Raw genomic sequence first — 25,600 nt, 5'->3', positions numbered from 1 at the left:
ATTTTGAATTTGGGTGGCACCACCACGTTTGGCACCAATCTCAGTGATGCCACATCTACTGAACCGTACATGTTCAGGCCCTCTATTGCCCTTAATCTTTCTTCTAGAGCAGACAGCTTCTCATTTTCTCTGGCTCTGCTCTCTCCTCCTGGATGAGCTATTCCCCCAGTTGGGAAATAAGGGGTAGGGTGAACTGGAGGGATTAAAGTGTGTGGCTCGACATTTGGGATAGCCGGGTAGTAGGGGAAGGGTAGGTCATTATTCAGGGGGGCCGGGTTGACGGTGATCTTCGGATCCAGGATAGGCGGCTAGAAAGTGAAAGAGGTTGAAGCATGATGAGAATCAACCATTGTAGGAGGTGGGGGAGGTAGTGGCAAGTTTGGCTCTGATGCAGGCTTATTTTGGGACATCTCCCTCATTAATCTCATGAGCTCTGAGACTTGATCTTTCAATTCGGAAACTTGTCCTTGCAGGTTTTGGACTTGCTCCTGATCTTCCATTAGTTTCTTTGTTCGTGATCTAGTTAAGTACACTCGTCTTGGTTGAACTGCTTGTTTGGTCAGGCTTGCTTTGCTTGAAGCAATATTGATTTCCTGTGTGGGAAAAGAAAAGGTCTTTTAATGAATTTCGAATTTTGTTAAAATTTAAAAGGTCCAGGTTTAGACAAAGGATACGGTGGCATCTGAAAGCCAGAAATGAGATCTGCAGAAGAATAATTGCATTCATTTTATCATGGCATCACTCGATAGTCTGACGGTGAATGACTGGGTTAAATGCACGTCTATGATATTTGTCCATATTGCACATTCAACTTTTCACATAACCCTAGCGAGGGTAGTTCCTACGGGAGTATACTATTCATTCACAATTTTGTTAAACAATGGCCCAAAGTTATTTCATTAATCGAATAGTTCATACATAGCATTTTTACATTGGCCTAGGCTCAGGGAGACTCTTTATAATGTAATGACATCTTTTGAGATACTCGTAAAGCCTTTCTTCTTGTCTGGCGGGGTTGAACATTTTTAGGGCATATTCGGATTCTGGCAAGAGTTCTTGTTTCACCTGTGCTATCATTCTCTCCAACTGGTCAACATTTCCTTTTAGCTCTTGATGGAGAGTAGATTGTCTTTCTTTTTCCTTTCTTTCTTTAGCACATTCTTTCAGGATTGTGACACCCCTTACCCGTCTACAGTATAGCCGAGTAAGATATGTCACACAGTGTATCGGAATACCCTATTTTACTTCAATCATTTTTATCCTTCCTAATTTATTTTTTTCAAAGTTATGAAGTACAATTTGTGAAATATAATTCATTTAAGTCATTTATTGAAATTATAATTTATTTGAGGTTCCACAAATTTTATAGAAAATCCGACAGAGTGCCGACTAAAAATAGATAAAACAGTTCTTCGGAACCTGTGAAAGCACTTCCAAAATTTTCTGTCATTCCCAAAATTCATTTCATCAACAATGTCTCAATATTTTTCAACAATATTTCCATTTCTCATTCATTCATTTCACATAATATTCATATACAAGTCATAAATAAATGCTCAACGTTCCATTCATAAACACAATTTCCACTATTTACATTAATATCAAAATACATTACATAAGTCTTAATTATACATGAGAAAATTAAAGTTTGATTACATAATACCAAAATGAAACCTAGTGTCCTACCAATGCACTGAAGACGGTGAGGTGACACGGACACTATGCAGAGCTGCAGATGGTCTCACCCAGTCTGTGGTCTACTGGGCTTTCAGTCGGTCTCTCCAAAACATAAGCGTGGCAAAAAGCAACGCGCTAAGCAATAATGCTTAGTGGTGCCAATAATAAAATAAAAGGAAATAATATAAAATAAATATGCAGTGCATGTTCTAATGTCTTATGCAGATAATTTTTTGATCATTATTGGTAATCTTATTTATTTTGTATTTATTATATTCATAATTTCATTAAATTTATCCACTTCCATTTTTAGTTGCCCAAGTAACCTATACTGGATGACTGGACTGGATAAACGGGTAAACTAGCACTGGGTATCAAGTACCTCGGGCCGTCACACCATCGGTCACATATGTATCGCCCGGTGTGCAACAGAACAGCTAATGAGCTGTAATAAATATTAGGCACAAGGCCAAGTATCAACACAATGTCTCAAAGCCATAAAATCATAGAATGGCATAATGCCATGTGCAGTATTGCTAACTGAACCCTATTGGTATGCCAACCTATCCAAACCAATCTTGCTAGGTGTACTAAGACATGTTACACTTTTAAATTGTACAATTCTTGAAATTTAAGTTTAAGTATTACTATTCATTTCATTAGTCAACTAAAATGTTGACTTTTGCATAGACAATAGGTACATTGGTTCTAATACTCCCAACATACCACATTTTGCATTCTAAAATTGTTGGTATTGGTTGGCAATACCATTTCTAAGCTTAGTGTTAGTTATTCAAAATTTTCAAATTTCAAGCCTTATGTTTACTGTTCCATTGGTTATTTTTACAGTTGGAATTTGGCAAAGTTGTCTTCCTAAAAGTTGTTCCTTATTTTGTCTAGTTACATTTCCTTTTTTGAATCACTTCATTTGGAGTTTTGTATCTCAAGTTATGGCCTAAAAACCATAACTGGCCGAATTGGACAGAATCCAAAATTCTGGGCAAAACTGGTTCTGCCAGATTTGGTAACCTAAGTTATGTTGGCAATTTGACTAGCTTATGATACATGTCTCAGCTTTCTTCTGGTAAAATTTCAGGTCAATTGGACCTTTCTACACTGAGTTATCACCAAATGAATAAATACTATTCATTTGGTCATTTTGCCCAGGCAGAATGCAAGTCACCCGAATTAGGGCAATTTTTAGGTTAACTTGGTTTGGTTTTCTGGGTAGGGTTTCTTCACCAAAGTTGTGCCATTATGTGTCTAGTTTTATGTCCAATTGGCCTTGTACTAATTGAACTTACACAACCCAAGTTATAGCTGCCCAAACAGGTTGGACTCACATCCAGACCTGCAGGTCACACAAGGCAGCTTAGCCAAACTCAAATCCCAAGCTACAACTCACTTCACCTCTTCATCATACACAACCAAATGGTCATTAATTGACCATTTAAGCTTTCATTCACTAACACATGAACAAGATCGAAGTTTTTGTGTCCAAACCCTAGCTCAAATTCAAGGTTCACACAACATATGTCAATTAGGCATACTAATCCATTTCAAATTTATGTCTACACATCAACACTATTTCTAAGCCATTTTAAATCCATCAAAACCATCAACATTATCCCTTCCTTAGGGCTGCCAAATTCCATGGTGTACATACACAGAAGTTTTATTTCATTTGGCTTACAATTTCATACTCATTTTAAGTCCCTAACATGGAATAAAGAGAGAAATATGCACAAATAAGCACTAACCTCTTGTAGCTCAAATCCAAGCTAACCAAGACTTTAATTTTTCTTTACTTTCTTACTCTTTCTTGGCTGCCAAACACTTCTCCTTGGTGTGGATATAATTTTTAGTGAAGGGAGGATAAGGTTTTGAGGTGAATTGAAGTGGGAAATGAAGCTTAAGGAAGCTTTAATGGTGGAAAGGGTTTTGAGAATGGTTTCTGCTGGTTGCAGATAAGGGAAGATAGAAATTTTGGTTAATTTTTCTGCCCATTTCACTCTTTTAATTAGGTTTATAGATAGGTGTCACAATGTGATTGGTCATTGGGATTTTAATGACATCATAATGATGTCAAAATTCCCATTTATTCCATTTTTTTTTCTTTTTCTTTTCTACTCAATATCAATTCATTTTTTAACAATATTTATTCACATTTTGTGTCATAATAATTATTTACTTAACTGGACAAGTCGGCCAAAAATCATCTCTGAAGACGAAATGACCAAAATGCCCTCCGTTTGGCTTAACAGACTAAAATTGTCTGTATCGATTGAAAAAATTTTCTAAGCATTTTCTTGGCATTCTAATGCCATAGGAACCTCAATGACCCTTCTCTGGAATCCAAAAATTATTTTATGAATTTTCCCCCAGGTCTAGGGCTCCTAGTTGCGAGAACCGCAACTTCCCACTAGGTTACCCATCGCTAGGGCACCGACTCATTTAATTTGGTTGCATTTTATTTCTAAAATTTTTTCTAAATTTTTCTTATTAATATTTGAGTTAATTATGGTTTCTCAGTTTAGTTTAAATATTTTTCCGGATGTTCTAATTGTCTGGACCAACACTGATCATCGGAACAATAGAATGTGCGGAGTTGCTACAGGGAGGGTGTTACAACTCTTCTTCTCTAATTTAAATTTTGTCCTCGAAATTTACCTGATGCAAACAGTTGAGGGAATTGTTGCCTCATCGTCTCTTCACTTTCCCAAGTTACCTCCTCGGTGTTGTGGTGTCTCCAAAGCACTTTCACCAATGGAATCTGCTTATTCCTCAACTCTTTCACTTCCCTAGCCAGGATCCGTATGGGTTCTTCTTTATATGTCAAATCCGGTTGTACTTCAATTTCTTCCATGGAGATGACATGTGAAGGATCTAAGTGGTATCTTTTTAGCATAGACACGTGGAACACATTGTGGATCTTGTCCAGCTCTGGTGGTAAAGCTAGCCTATAGGCCACTGGACCCACACGTTCAATGACTTCATATGGGCCAATGAACCTAGGCTTAACTTACCTTTTCTTCCAAACCTCAGTACCTTCTTCCAAGGTGATACCTTGAGGAACACTTTGTTGCCAACTGCATATTCTATTTCTTTTCTCTTTAAGTCGGCATAGGATTTCTGTCTGTCTGAGGCAACCTTCAGATTGGCTTTGATTAGTTTTACCTTCTCCTCAGTCTGTTTTACCAAGTCTGGGCCTACCAGTTTGTCTTCACCCAATTCAGTCCAGCACACTGGAGTTCTACATTTTCTCCCATATAGTGCTTCATACGGGGCCATTTGGATGCTAGCTTGATAGCTATTATTATATGCAAATTTTGCCAGTGGGAGGTATCTATCCCAACTTCCCTCAAACTCAATGACACAACTCCTCAGCATATCCTCAAGGACCTGACATATATTTCACATTATTATTACCATTTCAGTTCAATATATGTATTAGTTCAATTGGTTTCAATTGTTTACCTAGATTACTCTTTTTGATTGCCCATCCGTCTGAGGATGGAAAGCTGTGCTGAAGTGGAGTTGTGTACCCAAGGACTCATGCAACTTCTTCCAAAATCTCGATGTAAACTTTGGGTCTTGATCAGATATGATGGAAAGTGGAATTCCATGCAGTCTAACTATCTCACTGATATGCAATTCTGCTAACTTCTCCAATGAGTAGTCAGTCCTTACTGGCAGAAAGTGTGCTGACTTCGTCAATCTATCTACTATCACCCATACTGCATCATGCTTCTTCTGGGTGAGAGGTAGACCACTTACAAAATCCATGGTGACCCGATCCCATTTCCATTAAGGTATGAGTATAGGCTATAGCAAACCTGATGGAACTTGATGTTCTGCCTTGACTTGCTGACATGTCAAGCATTTAGTCACATAGTCAGCTATGTCCTTCTTCATACCAGGCCACCAATAATGAGGTTTCAGATCATGATACATTTTTGTACTTCCTGGGTGCATAGCATAAACACTGGTGTGTGCCTCTTTCAGGATATTGGCTTTCAATTCCCCATCATTTGGTACACATAATCTTCCTTTGTAGTACAGACACCCATCTATTTTCACTGCATAGTCAGTTTCTTTCCCTTCTAGGATTTTGCTCATAATAGCCTTTAGCTTCTTATCTACTTGCTGGCCATCTAAAATCTGCTGTAGCAGGTTTGGCCTCACTTGTAACTCAGCCAAAATAGCTCCATCTCAAGTCAAGGATAGACGGGCATTCAATGATCTCAAAGCTGTGATGGATTTTCTACTTAAAGCATCAGCAACTACATTTGTCTTCCCAGGATGGTAGTTAATCACACAATCATAGTCCTTCAGGAACTCAATCCATTGCCTTTGTCTAAGGTTGAGCTCCTTTTGGGTTAACAAGTATTTCAGGCTTTTGTGGTCTGTGTAAATGTAGCACTTTTCACCATACAAGTAGTGCCTCCATATCTTCAGTGCGAAGATAATTGTTGCAAGTTCTAGATCATGGGTAGGGTAATTCTGTTCATGTGGCCTTAGCTGCCTGGAAGCATAAGCGACTACCTTCCCCTCTTGCATCAATACACAACCTAACCCATTATGAGAGGCATCACTATAGACCACAAAGTCCTTTCCCGACACTGGCTGTGTTAACACTGGTGCCTCTATCAACATAGCCTTCAACTTCTCAAAAATGGTCTGACACTTGTCATTCCAGTCAAATCTGACATTCTTGTGTAACAACTTGGTCATTGGAGCAGCTATTAAAGAAAATCCCTTCACAAATCTTCTGTAATACCCAGCTAGCCCCAAGAAACTTCTGACCTCAGTTGTATTTCTGAGAGGCTTCCATTCCATCACCGCTTCTATTTTCTTAGGATCCACCCTAATCCCATCAGCTGACACTATGTGTCCAAGGAATGCAATCTCATTCAACCAAAAGTCACACTTGGACAACTTAGCATACAGCTTCTTTTCTCTCAAGGTTTGCAGAACAATCCTCAAATGCTCATCATGTTCTTCCCTGGTCTTGGAATACACCAAAATATCATCAATAAAGACCACTATGAACTGATCTAAGTATGGATGGAAGATACAGTTCATAAGGTCCATGAATGCTGCTGGTGCATTTGTTAGGCCAAAGGGCATCACCAGAAACTCATAATGCCCATACTGGGTCCTAAATGCAGTCTTTGGCGCATCTGCATCCTTCACCCTCAACTGATGATACCCTGATCTGAGATCAATTTTGGAAAATACTCCTGCTCCCTTCAACTGATCAAACAGATCATCAATTCTCGGCAACGGATATTTGTTCTTCACTCTCACTTTATTCAACTGCCAGTAATCGATGTACAACCTCAAAGTCCCATCCTTCTTTTTCACAAACAGCACTGGAGCTCCCCATGGTGACACACTGAGACATATGAACCCCTTATCCAGTAGCTCCTGTAACTGGATTTTTAGTTCTTTCAATTCTGTGGGTGCCATCCTATAAGGAGTAATAGAGATTGGTGCTGTACCCGATAGTATCTCAATAGCAAATTCAACTTCCCTTTTTGGTGGCAAGCCAGGCAATTTTTCAGGGAACACATCTGGGAAGTCTCTTACTATGGGTATGTCACACAGATCTGGCTTAGCCTGCCTAGTATCCACCACATGTGCTAGGTAGGTTTCACAGCCTTTTCTCATTAATTTTCTTGCAACTGTGGCTGAGATGACATTGGACAAGAAATCTGTCCTTTCCCCCACAACTGTGATCTCATTACCCTCAGCAGTTTTCAAAGAAATCCTCTTCAGTTTACAATCAACCATTGCCTGATGACGTGACAACCAGTCCATTCCCAAAATCATGTCAAACTCATGGAAAAGTAACTCAATCAAATCTGCCAAGAATTCATACCCCTGAATCCTTAACGGGCAACCTTTGTACACTTTATTCATCACTACACTATGGCCCAATAGATTAGTGACCAGAATGTCTTGGTCACTCTCCCCTACTAGTATCCCCCTTTCTACGGGTAGGTTGATGCAGATGTATGAATGAGTGGATCCTGGATCCACCAATGCATGCACAGATGTATTGTAGAGGGAGAACGTACCCCTGATGATGTCCAGGGCATCTTGCTCCTCCTAAGCTCTCATGGCATAGGCTCTGGTAGGTGGTCTGCCCTCAGGCCTCTCTGCTGGCTCAGATGCAAGCCTCTGTAATGGTCCCACTGCTTCAGATTTTCCAGATTTCCTACCCCTTTATGGTGCAGGAGCAGGTCTATCTACTTGTGTTGGAGCAGCTGTAGTAGTTCTGCGTAGACAGTTCCTCAACTAATGCTCTGTTGACCCACACCTTAAGTAGGCACCAGTCACTCTCCAACACTCTCCCTTATGCCACTTCAGCCAATGTGGACATGCAGAAGATGCTGGGACTGGTCCCCTGAACCCCGTCCCTGGAGAGCTGCCCACATATGGTGTGGACTGACCTCTCCTAGGGGTGAACTGTGGCCTAGGCCCCTGAGACTAACCCTGACCTTGAAGTTGACCTGAACTTTGTGCAGGTGGACTTTTGAACCTTTTTCATGGTGCAGGAGATGAGCTAGACTAACCCGAGCCCCTCTTCTGTTGTTTCTTCCTTCTAGTCTGCTCACTTATTCTTAGTTTTTCAACTTTTATTGCAGCTTCCACTAACTTAGTGAAGTCTGTGATTCCTAAGGCAGTAATCATGATCTTTATGTTGTCATTTAATCCCTCTTCAAATCTTTTACACCTCTCAGCTTCATTAGGGACTATCTCCCTTCCATAACGACTCAGTCTGACAAATTCCTTTTCATACTTTGCCACTGTCAGCTGTCTCTGCCTCAGGTTAATAAACTCTCTTCTTCTCTCTTCCAGGTATACACTACCCACATATTTCTTCTTGAATTCTGAGAGAAAGAAGTCCCAAGTTATTACTTCTGGCTGTACTTCACTGAACACCGTATCCCACCATTCATGTACATCATCTTGCAACAGAGATACAGCAGCTTCTAGATTTTGCTCTGGAGTGCAGTGGAGTTATTTTAAAACCCTTCCTGTTCTGTTCAACCAATTTTCAGCTGCAACAGAATCATCTTCTCTCTTGCCAAATAAATCCACTGCACCAAATTTTCTCAGTCTTTCCAGGTGTGATTTCTGCTGTGGTGGTGGTGGTGGTGGCGGTGGCATTACCCTAGCCATTTGTCTGAAGAATTCGGCCATTTGGTGGAACATGGCCTGTGGAGGCGAGCGTGCTCACTGAGCCGGCGGCGAGTTCTCCACTACCCCGTCTCACTCACCGCAGTGGAGCATGACTCTCCTCTTCCTCCTCAACTGCCCTCTGAGATGTGGGGTCCATATCCTAATCAAAATAACAAAGACAAACAGATCTGCATTAGTGTCACCTCGACTCTTATAAATGCAATGCATGGTATGGACTCAATCTAGGCCCATAAATGCCTAAACCGTGCTCTGATACCACTAAATGTGACACCCTTTACCCGTTTACTGTAAAGCCGAGTAAAATATGTCACACAGTGTACCGGAATACCCTATTTTATTTCAATCATTTTTATCCTTCCTAATTTATTCTTTTCAAAGTTATGAAGTACAATTTGTGAAATATAATTCATTTAAGTCATTTATTGAAATTATAATTTATTTGAGGTTTCACAAATTTTATAGAAAATCTGGCAGAGTGCCGGCTAAAAATGGATAAAACAGTTCTTCGGAACCTGTGAAAAGCACTTCCAAAATTTTCTGTCATTCCCAAACTTCATTTCATCAACAATGTCTCAATATTTTTCAACAATATTTCCATTTCTCATTCATTCATTTCACATAATATTCATATACAAGTCATAAATAAATGCTCAATGTTCCATTCATAAACACAATTTCCACTATTTACATTAATATCAAAATACATTACATAAGTCTTAATAATACATGAGAAAATTAAAGTTTGATTATATAATACCAAAATGAAACCTAGTGTCCTACCAATGCACTGAAGATGGTGAGGTGACACAGACACTATGCAGAGCTGCAGATGGTCTCACCCAGTCTGTGGTCTACTGGGCTCTCGGTCGGTCTCTCCAAAACCTACGCGTGGCAAAAAGTAATGCGCTAAGCAATAATGCTTAGTGGTGCCAATAATAAAATAAAAAGAAATAATATAAAATAAATATGCAGTGCATGTTCTGATGTCTTATGCAGACAATTTTTCGATCATTATTGGTAATCTTATTTATTTTATATTTATTATATTCATAATTTCCTTAAATTTATCCACTTCCATTTTTAGTTGCCCAAGTAACCTATACTGGATGACTGGACTGGATAAACGGGTAAACTGGCGTTGGGTATCAAGTACCTCGGGCCGTCACACCATCGGTCACATATGTATCTCCCGGTGTACAACAGAATAGCTAATGAGCTGTAATAAATATTAGGCACAAGGCCAAGTATCCACACAATGTCAGAATGGCTAAAAGCCATAAAATCACAGAATGGCATAATGCCATATGCAGTACTGCTAACTGAACCCTATTGGCATGCCAACCTATCCAAACCAATCTTGCTAGGTGTACTAGGGCATGTTACACTTTTAAATTGTACAATTCTTGAAATTTAAGTTTAAGTGTGACTATTCATTTCATTAGTCAACTAAAATGTTGACTTTTGCATAGACAATAGGTACATTGGTTCTAATACTCTCAACATACCACATTTTGCATTCTAAAATTGTTGGTATTGGTTGGCAATACCATTTCTAAGCTTAGTGTTAGTTATTCAAAATTTTCAGATTTCAAGCCTTATGTTTACTGCTCCATTGGTTATTTTTACAGTAGGAATTTGGCAAAGTTCTCTTCATGAAAGTTGTTCCTTATTTTGTCTAGTTACATTTCCTTTTTTGAATCACTCCATTTCGAGTTTTGTAGCTCAAGTTATGGCCTAAAAACCATAACTGGCCGGATTGGACAGAATCCAAAATTCTGGGCAAAACTGGTTTTGCCAGATGTGGTAACCTAAGTTTGGTTGGCAATTTGACTAGGTTATCATCCGAATTTGAATTTGTGTTCCTCATGAAAGTTGTAGGTATATGTCTCATCTTTCTTCTTGTAAAATTTCAGGTCAATTGGACCATTTAATTGACCATTTAAGCTTTCATTCACCAACACATGAGCAAGATCCAAGTTTTTGTGTCCAAACCCTAGCTCAAATTCAAGGTTCACACAACACATGTCAATTAGGCATACTAATCCATTTCAAATTTATGTCTACACATCAACACCATTTCTAAGCCATTTTAAATCCATCAAAACCATCAACATTATCCCTTCCTTAGGGCTGCCAAATTCCATGGTGTACATACACATAAGTTTTATTTCATTTGACTTACAATTTCATACTCATTTTAAGTCCCTAACATGGAATAAAGAGAGAAATATGCATAAATAAGTACTAACCTCTTGTAGCTCAAATCCAAGCCAACCAAGACTTTAATTTTTCTTTACTTTCTTACTCTTTCTTGGCTGTCAAACACTTCTCCTTGGTGTGGGTATAATTTTTAGTGAAGGGAGGATAAGGTTTTGAGGTGAATTGAAGTGGGAAATGAAGCTTTAATGGTGGAAAGGGTTTTGAGAATGGTTTCTGCTGGTTGGAGATAAGGGAAGACATAAATTTTGGTTAATTTTTCTGCCCATTTCACTCTTTTAATTAGGTTTATAGATAGGTGTCACAATGTGATTGGTCATTGGGATTTTAATGACATCATAATGATGTCAAAATTCCCATTTATTCCATTTTTTTTCTTTTTCTTTTCTACTCAATATCAATTCAATTTTCAACAATATTTAATCACATTTTATGTCATAATAATTATTTACTTAACTGGACAAGTTGGCCAAAAATCATCTCTGAAGATGAAATGACCAAAATGCCCTCCGTTTGGCTTAACAGACTAAACTTGTCTGTACTGATTGAAAAATTTTTCTAAGCATTTTCTTGGCATTCTAATGCTATAGGAACCTCAATGACCCTTCTCTGGAGTGCCAAAAATTATTTTATGAATTTTCCTCTAGGTCTAGGGCTCTTAGTTGTGAGAACCGCAACTTCCCACTAGGTTACCCATCGCTAGGGCACCGGTTCATTTAACTTGGTTGTATTTTATTTCTAAAATTTTTTCTAAATTTTTCTTATTAATATTTGAGTTCATTATGGTTCCTCACTTTAGTTTAAATATTTTTTCGGATGTTCTAACTGTCCGGACAGACACTGGTCACCGAAACAATAGAATGTACGGAGTTGCTACAGGGAGGGTGTTACAAGAATATCATTGATAAGCTGTGCTTGCTCCTTCAGCTCAAGCTTCTTCTTTTTGCTCTCTTGTTTATACTCTTCCACGAGTATTTCTTGGTACTTCATTTTCTCTTGCAATTTGTTATTCCGAACCCCCACCTCTTTGATTGCGTCTTGGAGAAGGATCTTTTCTCATCCCTATTGCGCCTCTTGTTCCTCAAACTCTGCTTTCTCGGTCATTGCCTCTCTCCTGAGCCTTTTTACCTCTCTTTTGAGGACCTGCTGTTGGTCCTCCAACCGCCTGATCCGTTCTTGTAATTGCTGGTTCTCGGTATCTGCCTTTTGTAGAGAGTTGACCAAACGAGCATTAGCTTCTTCTGAAAAGATATTTTGATGGGGGATGTTTCTTTCGATTTCCATTGGCTCAGTAGCTGGGCGTCCTTGATCCCTGCTGGCCCTCCATTTGAGATAATCTTCTATGGCACTCGGACCTTTAGGCGATCTCTCCATCATGGTGACACTCTCCCAAGATTTGTGGGCCACTTTCAATTCCTTCTCATTATCGAGCTCATGGTAGAAGTGACCTTGATGGCATTCTTCAATACTGTGTGCAGACTGAGTTGAGCCGAACTGCCTCATTACCAATGCTGGGACGTAACTTGTATATCCGGTTACTCCGATCAAAGATACTGAATAATTACTCCCTGTGCTAAACAAAATTGGTAGACTTGGCGCCCACCATTTCCTCCAACAGTAGTTATGACTATTAAAGCTTAAAATTCGTTCTTGCCACTACAGTTCGTCCTTTGGGCTGATTACTAATCCGTTCATTTTCTCAATAAGAGGCTGGTCTGGGTACCAAGTTAACCCCTTTGTCTCTATAGGGCACATGTGACTAATGATCCAGAGGTGCAACAATTGAGAACAGCATTTAATGGATCCCCTGCCTTGTTGTCTGCAGTAAGTAAGAGTCAATAAAGTCTCTATGAGAATTGCCGGTATTGGGTTGACCTTTTGTTTCTCTACTGCCCAGAATATCTCTGCAACACTACAGGTTATAATTCCCGAAGGCCCAGGGAATAAGATCAGGCCGTAGATCCCCAAGGCTAGTGCCAATGAAGCTTGTTCTCACTGTTCATCTCGGATGTACAGGTCCAACTGCTTCTTAAGGTAGGTCCAATACCACCCATGTGTGTTTCCTTTGATAGTTTCTCTTGCCTTTGCTTCCTCTGGGGGAATTCCCAACATATGCGTGAACCTCTTCTAGGTCTGCCTATGCTCGAGGTGTAGGTAGATCCGATTCTGTGCCACGTAAGGAATTTCTAACAGCGCTTGATACTCTTCCATAGTGGGGGTTGTATCGATGTCATTGAAGGAGAACACCCCATACTTGGGGTTCCAGACTGACAGCATGGCCTTCAGCGCTGGAATTTGAACTTTGACCTATATCAAGGTCGCGATCCTTCCGTATTTTTCCTCGAACCTTTCCTTGATGTGATCGGGAAGCGACCTCCAACTACTAGAGAGACCTTCGAGATTGGCCATTTTGACCTCGACTTTGCTTAGGTCTAATGGAGGTAACAAGCTAGTATCTGCCCTGGTGACATCACCTAGCAGGGGCACTGAACTATGAGGCGGTTCAGACCACAGTTTAGCATTCTGTTCTGGTCTAGGAATTTCTTCAGCCGACTGACTCGAGGATGCCATGTTAAAAATGATGCTTATTCTTTTACAGACCTTAATTCCTGTGTAGAAAACTTGTTAGCAGGATAAATTCAGGTAATTTTGAATTATATTGTTGGCAGGGTGACACCCACACATTTGTCAAAGAAGGAAAATGTGTAGATCCTCCTAACAGTATGATCCAAGATTACCGTCAAAAATAAAAACATAAGAAAATTCAAACATAATAGGGTGAGAGCAAGTATGTCCCTTTTGTCCTATAATAGGGAAAATCCTAGTACCGGATAGGTACTACCTAATTGGATAGTTCTATCTTATGAGGTAGTTTGCTATGGCTTCCAGCTATTGTGATGGTTTAGCTCAAGGTCTAATTTTCTAAAAGCCACAGATTCCCAAATTGCCCCTACTGTAAATAGGAGAGCCCCATTCTATCACCATGATACTAACGGGAGAGTTCCACGGGTATCACAGTAAATAGAACGAGTTTCAATCTGAGCAGAAGCCTTCACGGATACTAACGGGGTAAAACCCACGGGTACTGCTACATGACTCCCTCCTATTTCCTAAAAGGGTAAGAAAGCCTGAGTATAGGGCTGAAGTGTGTGAGGACATTGTGTGAATGTTTGGTGTGTGAAGGGACACCTTTACCTCTTCCCAGTACGGGGATTTTTTCCTCTTTTTTTTTTTTTTTAGATGAAGAGTGCTGTGGAGGATAAGACAATCAAAATAAGCAAAACGGTTAGCAAGAATAACAATAATCAATAGATTGAGATTTTTAAATTTTGTAAATTACGCCCACCTAACTACTGTTTTAGTTTATATGAGCATAAAATTAAATATGCTTTTGGACCTCTAAACCGAGGTTAAGGTGAACGTATCAAATCCCCAGTGGAGTCGCCAAAGCTGTCGCAAGGTAATTTGTGGTCGCCTGGACGAACACTCATCGAAGTGGAAAAGAGTGAGGAGTCGCCACTTAATTTTGAGGGAAATTAAAGAAAACCATTTATGAAAATAAATTAAATGAAACCACTTCGAAAATAGAGATTCTAGGTCCGGGGTCCATATATGGGTGGGGAAGGTGTTAGGCACCCTGCCTCGTCCCTTAATGAAGGTAAGCGGATTTAATAGTATGCTCTCTTATAATTTAAAAGGGTAATCGAGGGTTGGGATAATGACAATGTTAATCCTTTGGACAGATAAAAAGGAATATTTGATGTTTCACTGGTTCGGATTGTCCCAGGAACACAAGTTCATGAGATGGCCCTTTAGTGAATAGGTGTTCGGATAAAGTTGCCTCGTATATTGGAGTTTTGTTTATTTTGAACTCTGCTAAGAAAGCTCAGGACAGAACTTCTCCCGATCTCTAGATATATTTATTAAGGGTTGTGAGGTTTCGGATAAGAACTCTCCTCCGATATCCCTATTTTAATTGAATGAGGATCGGATAAGAACTCTCCCCCGACCTCTTAAAGTATTCGGCTTAAGATTTTAAAGAGGAATCTCGGATAAGAACTCTCCTCCGATCTCCGTATATTTATTAAAGTTTTGGTTGAGAATCGGATAAGAACTCTCCTCCGATCTCTTTAAGTATTTAATTTAGAGTTTAGCGTGAGGAATCTCGGATAAGAACTCTCCTCCGATCTCCACATATTTAATGAAGTTTTGGTTGAGAATCAAATAAGAATTCTCCTCCGATCTCTTTAAGTATTTAATTTAGGTTTTTAATGAAGGATCTCGGATAAGAACTCTCCTCCGATCTCCTGTGTTTTTGTTTGAATGAGGATCGGGTAAGAACTCTCCCCCGACCTCTTAAAATATTTATTACGATCGTATATCGTAAGAACCTTAGATTAAGGGTTCTGGCGCCTGAAGACGCCAGGAACCCGAGCGATGGCTTCTCTTAACCCATTGATGCCTTATAACTAGGGAGGGGGTACCAGACTGAGTTTTTTACCGATCTCCTTTGTGATCACCTTACCAGTACTCTTTGGCAGGCAATGTCCGATCTCTTTCGTTTACTAGTCTGGGATCCGATCTTACCTCGATCCCCACTATACCAGGTTATCTCCTGAGCTTGTTTAGTAGTTTGACTTCATAACTTTTTCCTCCGATTTATTATCCGAACTTTTATTATTTGTATTTGTTTAAAGAAACTCTCGTGTTAAGATACAGCTATCAACGTTTTATTAGATTACCTACATGTTACCCGTAACCAGAACACTCGTATTTGAAGGTAATAAAAGCTAAGAACAAATAAATAACATGAGTTGATGAATAAAAGATAAACTCAAGAGAATAATTATCTACGTGAGGCTCTTTTAGCATAACTGAACTTAATGAAAATTATGAGCATGAGAACAAAGAAAATAAAATGCAAGCATTTGATAAAGCAACGGTCTAGACACTTACCTGTGTGGATTTGAGTGTATCAAACTAACTGAGGAGCCACAAATATTGTAGAGCTGCAGGCTAATAGTTTTGGTGACTAACGCTTACTTTGAAATGCAGTTGAGTGTATTTGAGTGTATCGAACTAACCAAGTTAAAATGCAGTTGAGCCGAAGTGACAGTGACCGAGTTGGAATGAGATTAAGCTTGGAAAATAAAAGGTTGATATTAAGATGATGAAGATGAAACTGAAACTGAGAGATGGTATCGCAGAGTAGTGAACAAACTAAAAATGAAGAGTTTCAGCATCCAACACTCCTTCAATGGAAATACTTTAGAAAACTGGTTTCTGAAGTTTCTCTACTTCGAAAGCTTAAAATAGCAGAGTATCAAAACTGAATCAAGTTTCAGAGCCTTTCCACTATAATAACCACCTTTTTCTATCCTCCCCTCAACAGTTTTGCATACAGGTATTTATAGTGAATGGGTGCTCCTAATGAAGGGTCAGGATTTCCCCTGAGGGAGATGGAAGGTTTGGATTTTAAAGGACATGATCTGATGTCTGAGAATTGAAGAGAATCAAAATGAACAGCTGATATCCTATTCAGAATATTTGTCCTTTCTCTTTTCTAATCCAACAGCTCAAAATCTTCTTGTCAAGGGAGATTCGAGGGACGGGAATAAAAGGCGCCGGTCCTGTCGTCTTCTCTTTGATCCAAAGGCTTCTGGCTTGTCCTTACAAGTAAGATCAACGGTGGAGATCGAGATGTACAGGACTTCCACGACATGTCCTGGCGCCTGTCAGCATTGTGGGCGATTCTGCAAATGAAGCGTGCGGTGAAGATTTGATCCCGCCTGTAATGCTTTAACTACCTCGGCTCTGATTATGAAAAGGGTTATTGGAACTTGTCTCATCCCCTCCTTGCTTTCCGATCTCCCATTCCTTCCAATCTTTCCATCATGACCCTTTTTTGATTTCTCATACCGGGCCTTTCTCCTGATCTCTCCCATTCCAGAATCTTCCCCTCTATCCGAGCTGCTTCAGTCAAAGCATTTAATCCTTCGGTTACTGATGCATCTGCTTCAATTTCTGCTAGTAATAAATGCTCAGACCCCCTATATATATGCCTCAATGGGGCATCTTTTCGCATTTCATTTTCTCCTCTTTCCACTTCTCACTTCTCCTGTTCTAGCTTCTCCGGCAACAATCCCGGCCATGTCGACTGCTCTTAATCTTTTTCTGATTGTTCACTTTGTTCCTCGACTGAAAATTTACGATTCTGGTGATCGGAGAATCATGATAACCACCTCTGATGACAGTGAGAGAACCGGACTAATTTACCTATCCAGATCGAGAATATCGATCGTGTTGATCTCGAGTCGGTCCACCGATATAATCGGCGAACTGATTTCGAGGGCGAGAAGACTGCTAATTTCCCTTTTCAAAATCGGTGATCGCCCTTTGAAGTTCATTTGGTTCCTCACCACATCGAGCGTCCCGACTGCAGCTCGGTTCGGATCGATTACATTGACGATGACCCCTCCCATCACCATGAGAGTCATAGTCACCCCATCTGAGCTGCACATCTATCCAATGCCTATGGCTGGCTTTCTGATCAGACAAATCTTTTGATTCAGCCATGAGACTAGGCTTTGACATAGGTCCTTACTAGGTAGAATGTAGTGCCGATCTTTAGAGATTGCCCAAATGATGTAATCTAACCTTTAAAGGCTCTTAATGATGTAATCCGATTTCTTGAGATAGCCCAAATGATGTAATCTGACCTTTTGGAAATGAAATGGAATTTTATTTGACAGTTATCATTTAATTATTGCATTGGTTTTTTTCCGATCTCTAATGTGTTTATCCGATCTGGTTCCTAACTGAATCACCCCTAGCCAATCTGTGATTCTGAACATCCGCCTTAATCTGACAATCTAGGCCATCCGATCTCCTCTTATTTTATTTATTTTGTTTATGGAACCTTCCCGCGACGCGTGAAAAAAGCGAGAAAATTACACCTACCGATGCACCGCCTGGGGCTCTGTAAGCATTGAATGCTTGAATGGGTATAAATAAGGGGAGGCTCTCTCATTTGCTCCCCTATGTCATTTTCAGCTTTCTGCTTACAACTTCGACCTTTTCTCATTTCTTCAAGCCTTTTCGGCACCAATCACATTTCGGTAAGGACTTTAATCCCTCCCTTAGTTTCTTTTGTTTTTGTTTGAAAATGAGCGGCGCCGAAGGTCAGAGAGCGGCGAGCCCCCCTTCCGTCCATGTCTCATGGTTATCGGATGATGTTGAAGTGGTTGGACCAGGTGGGCGATCTGAACCTCCTATGACTTCCCTTTAGATCATGGCCGAACAACTCAATCAAAGCAGACCTCTTCCTCGGGTAGAGAGAATCTCCCGGTGGATGAGTTGCCGTCGGTCCTTCAGGAAACCGATCTGCAATCCATTAGTCAAGAGTACAACCTGCGAACCGACTCCTTCGAGCTTATCAGATGCCATGGCGATCTCAGAGCCGATCACTTTTTTGAGGAAAATGATGCGATCATGGTGTACGAAGAGCAATTAAAGGCCGGGCTTTGGTTTCCCCTTGACGACTTCTTCAAGGACGTCCTAAGATTTCACCATGTCTCGGTGGCCCAAGTACATCCGAACTCATGGCAGATCCTAGTGGCCTTCAGGGGCCTCTGCTGAGCTAAGGGACTCGATCCTACAGCGAAGGTGTTTGCTGAGCTGCATAGGCTCACTCGTCGAAAGGATGATTCTTTCAAGCAAAATCACACTATGGGCTCTTTATCGATCTACCCTCCTCACTGAAGAATTGGAAAAATCGCTTCTTCATGTTGAGGAGCAAGATTCCGAACGGTTTCAAAGGTTTCCCCCGAAGCTGGTAATATCTGGTCCTGCCACTTCCGAAGCATGTCACCCTGAGTAGGGATGAGGGCGCCATGGTAATGGAGCTAAAGGATCAGGCAGCCACTCAAAAGTTCTCCTGCTTAGATGCGATAATGGCCGAACTGCACCATTGGATGATGCGGCTGGTTACCAGCGAAGAATACGAGCTTCAGCTCTCTGACCTCGGCCCTGGTACTTCTATATCTCTGATCTCTGGGCCTTAGCGAACTCATTAACTTTTCTTTATGCAGGTACGATCGATAGCGAGACTTCCAAAGAGAGCCGAAAGCATAAGAGGAAGGTCTCCAAGAAAGTGCGAGAAATGAAGCGCGCCGAGGCCTCGCAGACACCAAAGCATGATCCAGGAGAGGTGCCGGGAGGCTTGTCCCGACCCTCGGGACAGCCAGCCCCTAAAATAGAAGTAGCCCAGTCTCCTCCTCGATAAGAAGAACCACCGCCTCCACCTGCTCCTTCGAGTGTGGAAGGTGGTCCTTCCCAACCTACTACGAGGACCTTTTCCCGCGGCGCCCAGGTCCTCATTTGCTCCTTGGAGAAGAACCGATCTGTACGGGAGAATCCGGGTTTAGCAAAGGTTCTGGGAGCTTCCATATGCCTCCAGGAGGATCGGCACAGGCTGACCCAGGGTAGCATCGATGATCTCCTGGCCCAGACAATGAGCTTGAGCGTGGAGAGTTTGGTAAACTAGCATATAATCAGGGAAAAGGCTCATCTTCTGAGGCAGGAGATCCTGAAGACGGTCCAAGATGCAGCTTTCGCCTGAGCTCAACTTTCATCCACCCAGGACTATATAGCTGAAATCGAGGGTCGGATGAAATCCTAAGAGGATAAATTGGCCGAGCAGGCTCATGAACTCCAAGAAGCTCGGGCGCTTCGAAATGCTGACGTCGCTCGCCTCACTGAAGAACTTAGAGCGACAGAAGAAGAGGCAGTGACGAGGGAGGCCGGTGCTTACGTGAACACCCACGGCGACCTTTTGGCTGAGCTCAGGAGGCGTTATCCTGAGGAGGACTTCTCCTGGATGGTGGACCTGGCTCCTCAAGACGAAGAGGAGAGTAAGGAGGAAGCTGAGGGAGATAGAGAGGGTGAGCGAAATGTAGAATAGGCTAGGGGTGATCCTCCAGTCGAATGACTTGTATTTTTTTACTTTGAGATGAAACGAAATTCTCTCTTTTGTTCAATGACTTGATGAGATCGGAAAGTATCTAAGTTGTACAAGCACCTGATTGTTTGAACATGTTAGAACATCAAACTTGAAAGCGATTATTAATCTATGTATGAGAGGTCGGAAAAACATTATAAGCATGAGATCGGCCTAAGCCAAGAACAAACAACGGATAGAACTTTAGGTCATTAAAATTGGAAACTTGATTTGAACACTTAAGATCGAAAACACCATTAAGTCGAACTGCAACCTTAACTTCATTAAACGATTATCCATAATATTTATAAAGGAGAGATCAGAAATAAGACCGGATAACGCGGAGACCTGATGCTGGTTTGATTTCCTTTGTTGAGAGATCGGAAATGAGGTTGAATGGCATGGGGACCTGATATTGGTGTGATCTCCTTTGTTGAGAGATAGGAAAACATTTGACTAGATGCGGGATCAGTTTATTTCCTAATCAGGTTGCTTGTAACCGAGGAATGTCAGTTGAGGGTCGATTTTCAAAGTTCAATGACCTCGGTGATCGGCTAAAATATGGTGTCGACAAATATATTTATGTGTAATAGAAAAGGTCCATTAATATTTTGTTAGAAATTCTATTCTTAAGTTGTTAAGAATATGAGTGACAGTTTTTCTAGCACAAAGTATCATAAATTGGTTCACAATCGAGGATACTTAACAAAGGACATGACTTATCCAGAAAAATTGTAATCATGTTTGTTCCTAAGGTATTTATATGAGATATAAATAAGATAGAGTGGTGAGTCTCATACCACATAACAAACATGATAGGCACTTATACATGATAAGTAGGTCGAACCAGTGACGCTTATGACAAGCACATAAAGTTTACTCTTGTCAATGCATTGTCATATATCATATCAATGCATATAATCTTTAGACCTGAGATAACACAGTTATCTTGTATATAGGTGGTTTGAGTTTGATACTGCTTTCATACTTGTATTATGTATGGGTATATGGGCATGTGTTGGCTCCTACTAGTTATATATGGAGATAGGTGTTGATCAAGATGGAATCTATTACCTTAAGTAAATAGGGATAAAATCCTATGTTCATTTAATTGTCCTTGATGTTTCAAGTTCCTGGCCAGGACAGACAGATTTAGTCAGAAAAGTGTTTCTGACAAGAAAATCTAATTAATCAAGAATTGGAATTAAAAGAGAACATAATGTTCATAGCAAATGGAGTTTGACATTAACTATGACTCTAGCTCGAATTGGGATTTTGTAACAGAGAGATTCTAGTGTATGGTAACATATGATTAAAGGTTCATTGAAGGTATTCCTTGTTACTGATTGGGTGGCCATGGCACTCTATACTAGGTGTCAACCATGGTCTATGAGATGCCTAAAATGATTTAGAGAAATCATTTATGATAAGAAAGAGTTCTAATGATATTAAGAGTTAATATCATATCTCATTACCAATTAGTGATGAGCATAGTAAGTCACACACATACACAAGTTAATCAGCAAGTAAAATGTGATTTAATTGATTAATTAAAGAGTTTAATTGATTAATTTAATAGGTTTGGTTTGCAATAAGATTGCAAAGTCCCTAGCATGGCTTGAAACCAAATCTAGGTTATTAGATGTATAGTATAAGTTAAATTTATATTTAAAGTGTTTAAATATGAATTTAATTATAAGAAATTAATTAATGGAGATTAATTAATTAATTTATATTTGATATAAATTGATTAGAAGAGGAGAAATAATGATTTTGGGTTGAGAACTCAAAATTAAAACATAAGGGTAATTCAGTCATTCACATGGTGACATGTGGCACCATGAGATGGTGACACATGGCACCATATAAACTTGCCATTTGTCTTCTTATCATGCAAGATGATCAAAGTCAAGATTAAGTCTAGCTTTGACACTTGGCTTAATGAGATTAACTCAATTAAAAAATAAGATGCAATGTGGTGATGACATGTGGCAAGTGAGTTAGGGTTTGACTTAAGTATATAAAGAGAGGTTATAAAGAAAAAATCAGCCCACTCTCTCTTTTCTCTCATATGGGATGGCACCTTGGCTTGTTCCTCTCCTCTCTTCTTTTCTCACTTGATTCAAAGAAAAATCCCTTGGTTTCTTTCAATTAAAATTGCTAGGAATTGTTTCTAGTGTCCTATACACACATATAAATTCTCTAAAAGCAAAACCCCAAATTAAAATTGGTTGGCAAGGCTTGAGAAGCAAAATTGGGGGCTGGCCATTAGTGATCTTAGTGTGGACAAGCTAGAGGGATAACACTTGGGGTCCTAGGAGCTTCCTAAAGGTGTCAATTGCATCCATAGTGCATCAAAGAAGTTAGTGCCCAAATTCCTCTTTCAAATTAGGGTTTAATTGAATTAATTTATTAATTCACAATCTTAAATGGCAAACGAAAATCCTAATAGATATTAAAATTTTTTTATAATGCAATTGAGCATTGAAATTAATTAAGCACATAAGAGATGTGGCATGATAAATGAAACCCTAGAAGAAAAATTTTAAAAGTCAATGCTTCAATGCACCAATTACCATGCTTCTGCTCCTTCAATTGGTATCTGAGCCACTATATTTGCCATTAAGATTGTATATGATGTTTAATTGTGTGGTTGGATTAAATTTGGATTGATTCAAAGCTGTTTGGGTGCTTATGTGTAGTGGCAAAGAGGTGATGGTGCTCATGTGTGGCGGCTTGAATGTGTAACACACCCCATGGGTGCGATTTGGTTTTGGGTTTCTTTATGCAATTGTTGTATATCTTAAGGCCCATAATTAGGCCCATACCTAATTAAATTGTTTAATTAAGAATTTAAATCACACAATTAATTTTTGAAAAAAGTTTTCAAGGTATTAAATTTGGAAAGGGTTTCTAAATTTAAATTTATTTGAATGAGATTCAAATCTGAATTTTTTGGTTGAATATGTGATATTCAATTTAATTTTTTAGTATGTATATTTTATTTAATTGTTAAATTTTAATATGCATGATGGATGATCATGGACAATAAAAGACCAATGTGATTGGATTTATTTTTTTTATTTTTCTTTGGATTGTAAAATAATTAATTTTATTTTAGTGACATGTATTATAAATGTTGTAATAATTTCGGTTGTAATTTCATTTATTTGAGGACTTTAAAGTCCAAATTCTTATAAATTCGCCTTGGTATGCTAAGGATTACAATGTAATTGGATTGCAAGAAGATCAAGGAGGTCAAGAGCATTGGTGGGACCAGTGAGAGGAAATCAAGATCAAGTGTTGGTTATGTACTCCTTCATTAACTCTTGTAAAATGAATGAATGAAATACACCTAGGAATACCCTGATTCAATTCTTGGTGGCTCAGAATTGAATCCCTTAGAAAGTCCATGATCATACCATATTATTTGTTTATCCATGTACGCATTAGATGTATGAGAATTTATGCAAGTATATGATATATACATACCAATTGGATAATGTGCAAAGTGAGACCATAATAGTAATTAAGCAAACCACTAAATCTTCCAAACAAATGATTAAGTTGGAAATGGTGTAATTAAAGTAATTACATCATGGGCCCTCCATTGAGGCAATTTTTTAAAGAAATTTTAAATACTTGCATGTGATGCATTTAATTTAAGAGATTTTCTTAAGAATAATTGTTAAGCATGAGATGTTGTAAATATGTAAATAGTTGATGGCCAATAATAGATTTGCCTGAGGACATTAAAATTATTTGCATGTTTACTGGCTCAATGGGATCAACTTAACTAATGCAAGATAAATCAATAATAGATGTGCTTGAGATTTTGAGCATTAGGGGCTAGATAAATGATTGAACCTTACATGAGATGTAATGGGCAAAGAGTTACTCACTTGTAGTTTATTATAATTCCAATAATGGATGTGCATGAGGATGATCAATAAGACTATAAGAATTCAATCACCCACTAGAAATTCATCCAACTAGGATTTTCGTTTCCTACTTTGGAAGTATAGGATCAGCTAAGTTAGTGGGATGACCAATTTGATTAAAAGACCATAATCATTTTGGTTAATTACTTGATACATTTACTAATTAATCTAGTTATTTTCTGCAGTTAATTTTCTAATAATAATAAGCACACAACAACCACCACCATCCAATATCCTTGTGAGCATACTTGATCACAATAGGTTGATGGGACCTAATCTTTCTGATTGGCTAAGAAATTTAAAACTTATCCTGAACCTAGAACGTATTGGATATGTTCTAGACTCAAAGGTTCCTGGTCCCTTACCTCAAGAGGCCACTCAAGAGGAATATGACACTTTGGACAAGTGGAAGGAGAATGATATGAGAGCCAAATGTTACATGCTTGCTTCTATGTGTAATGAGTTACAGAAGCAGCATGAAAATATGCAAAATGCAAGTGAGATCCTCCTTCACCTACAAGAGTTTTTTGGTGAGCATAGCAAGAATGCTATGTATAAGATATCTAGACAGCTACTTTGAATGAAGATGTCTGAGGGACAGAATGTCGAGGATCATGTCCACAAGATGATTCGGCTTATAAAGCAGCTAGAACATCTTGACTTTAACATGGATTTCCAACTGCAGACGGATTTGATCCTTTAGTCCCTACCTGAGTCATTTGAGAATTTTGTGACAAATTTTCAAATGACTAAGCAGGAATACACCTTGGCTAGTTTACTTAACATGCTGGTTATTGACCAAAAGAATATGCTGGGTAATAAAGGAAAAGAGGTAGCTGATGGAGGTAAAGGAAAGTTTTTATATGAGATATAAATAAGATGGAGTGGTGAGTTTCATGCCACATTACAAACATGATAGGCACTTATATATGATAAGTAGGCCGAACCAGTGACGCTTATGACAAGCACATGGAGTTTACTCTTGTCAATGCATTGTTATATATCATATCAGTGCATATAATCTTTAGACCTGAGAAAACACAGTTATCTTGTATATAGGTGGTTTGAGTTTGATACTACTTTCATACTTATACTATGTATGGGTATATGGGCATGTGTTGGCTCCTACTAGTTATATATGGAGATAGGTGTTGATCAAGATGGAATCTGTTACCCTAAGTAAATAGGGATAAAATCCTATGTTCATTTAATTGTTCTTGATGTTTCAAGTTCCTAGCCAGGATAGACAGATTTAGTCAGAAAAGAGTTTCTGACAAGAAAATCTAATTATTCAAGAATTGGAATTAAAAGAGAACATAATGTTCATAGCAAATGGGGTTTGACATTAACCATGACTCCAGCTCGAATTGGGATTTTGTAACGGAGAGAATCTAGTGTATGGTAACATATGATTAAAGGTTCATTTAAGGAATTCCTTGTTACTGATTGGGTAGCCATGGCACTTTATGCTACGTGTCAACCATGGTCTATGAGATGCCTAAAATGATTTAGAGAAATCATTTATGGTAAGAAAGAGTTCTGATGATATTAAGAG

The sequence above is a fragment of the Hevea brasiliensis genome, chromosome 6, assembly GCF_030052815.1.
Source record: "Hevea brasiliensis isolate MT/VB/25A 57/8 chromosome 6, ASM3005281v1, whole genome shotgun sequence".
In the NCBI taxonomy this organism is placed as follows: Eukaryota; Viridiplantae; Streptophyta; class Magnoliopsida; order Malpighiales; family Euphorbiaceae; genus Hevea; species Hevea brasiliensis.
The sequence above is the reverse complement of the archived record's forward strand: the minus strand, read 5'-3'. Positions refer to the sequence as shown.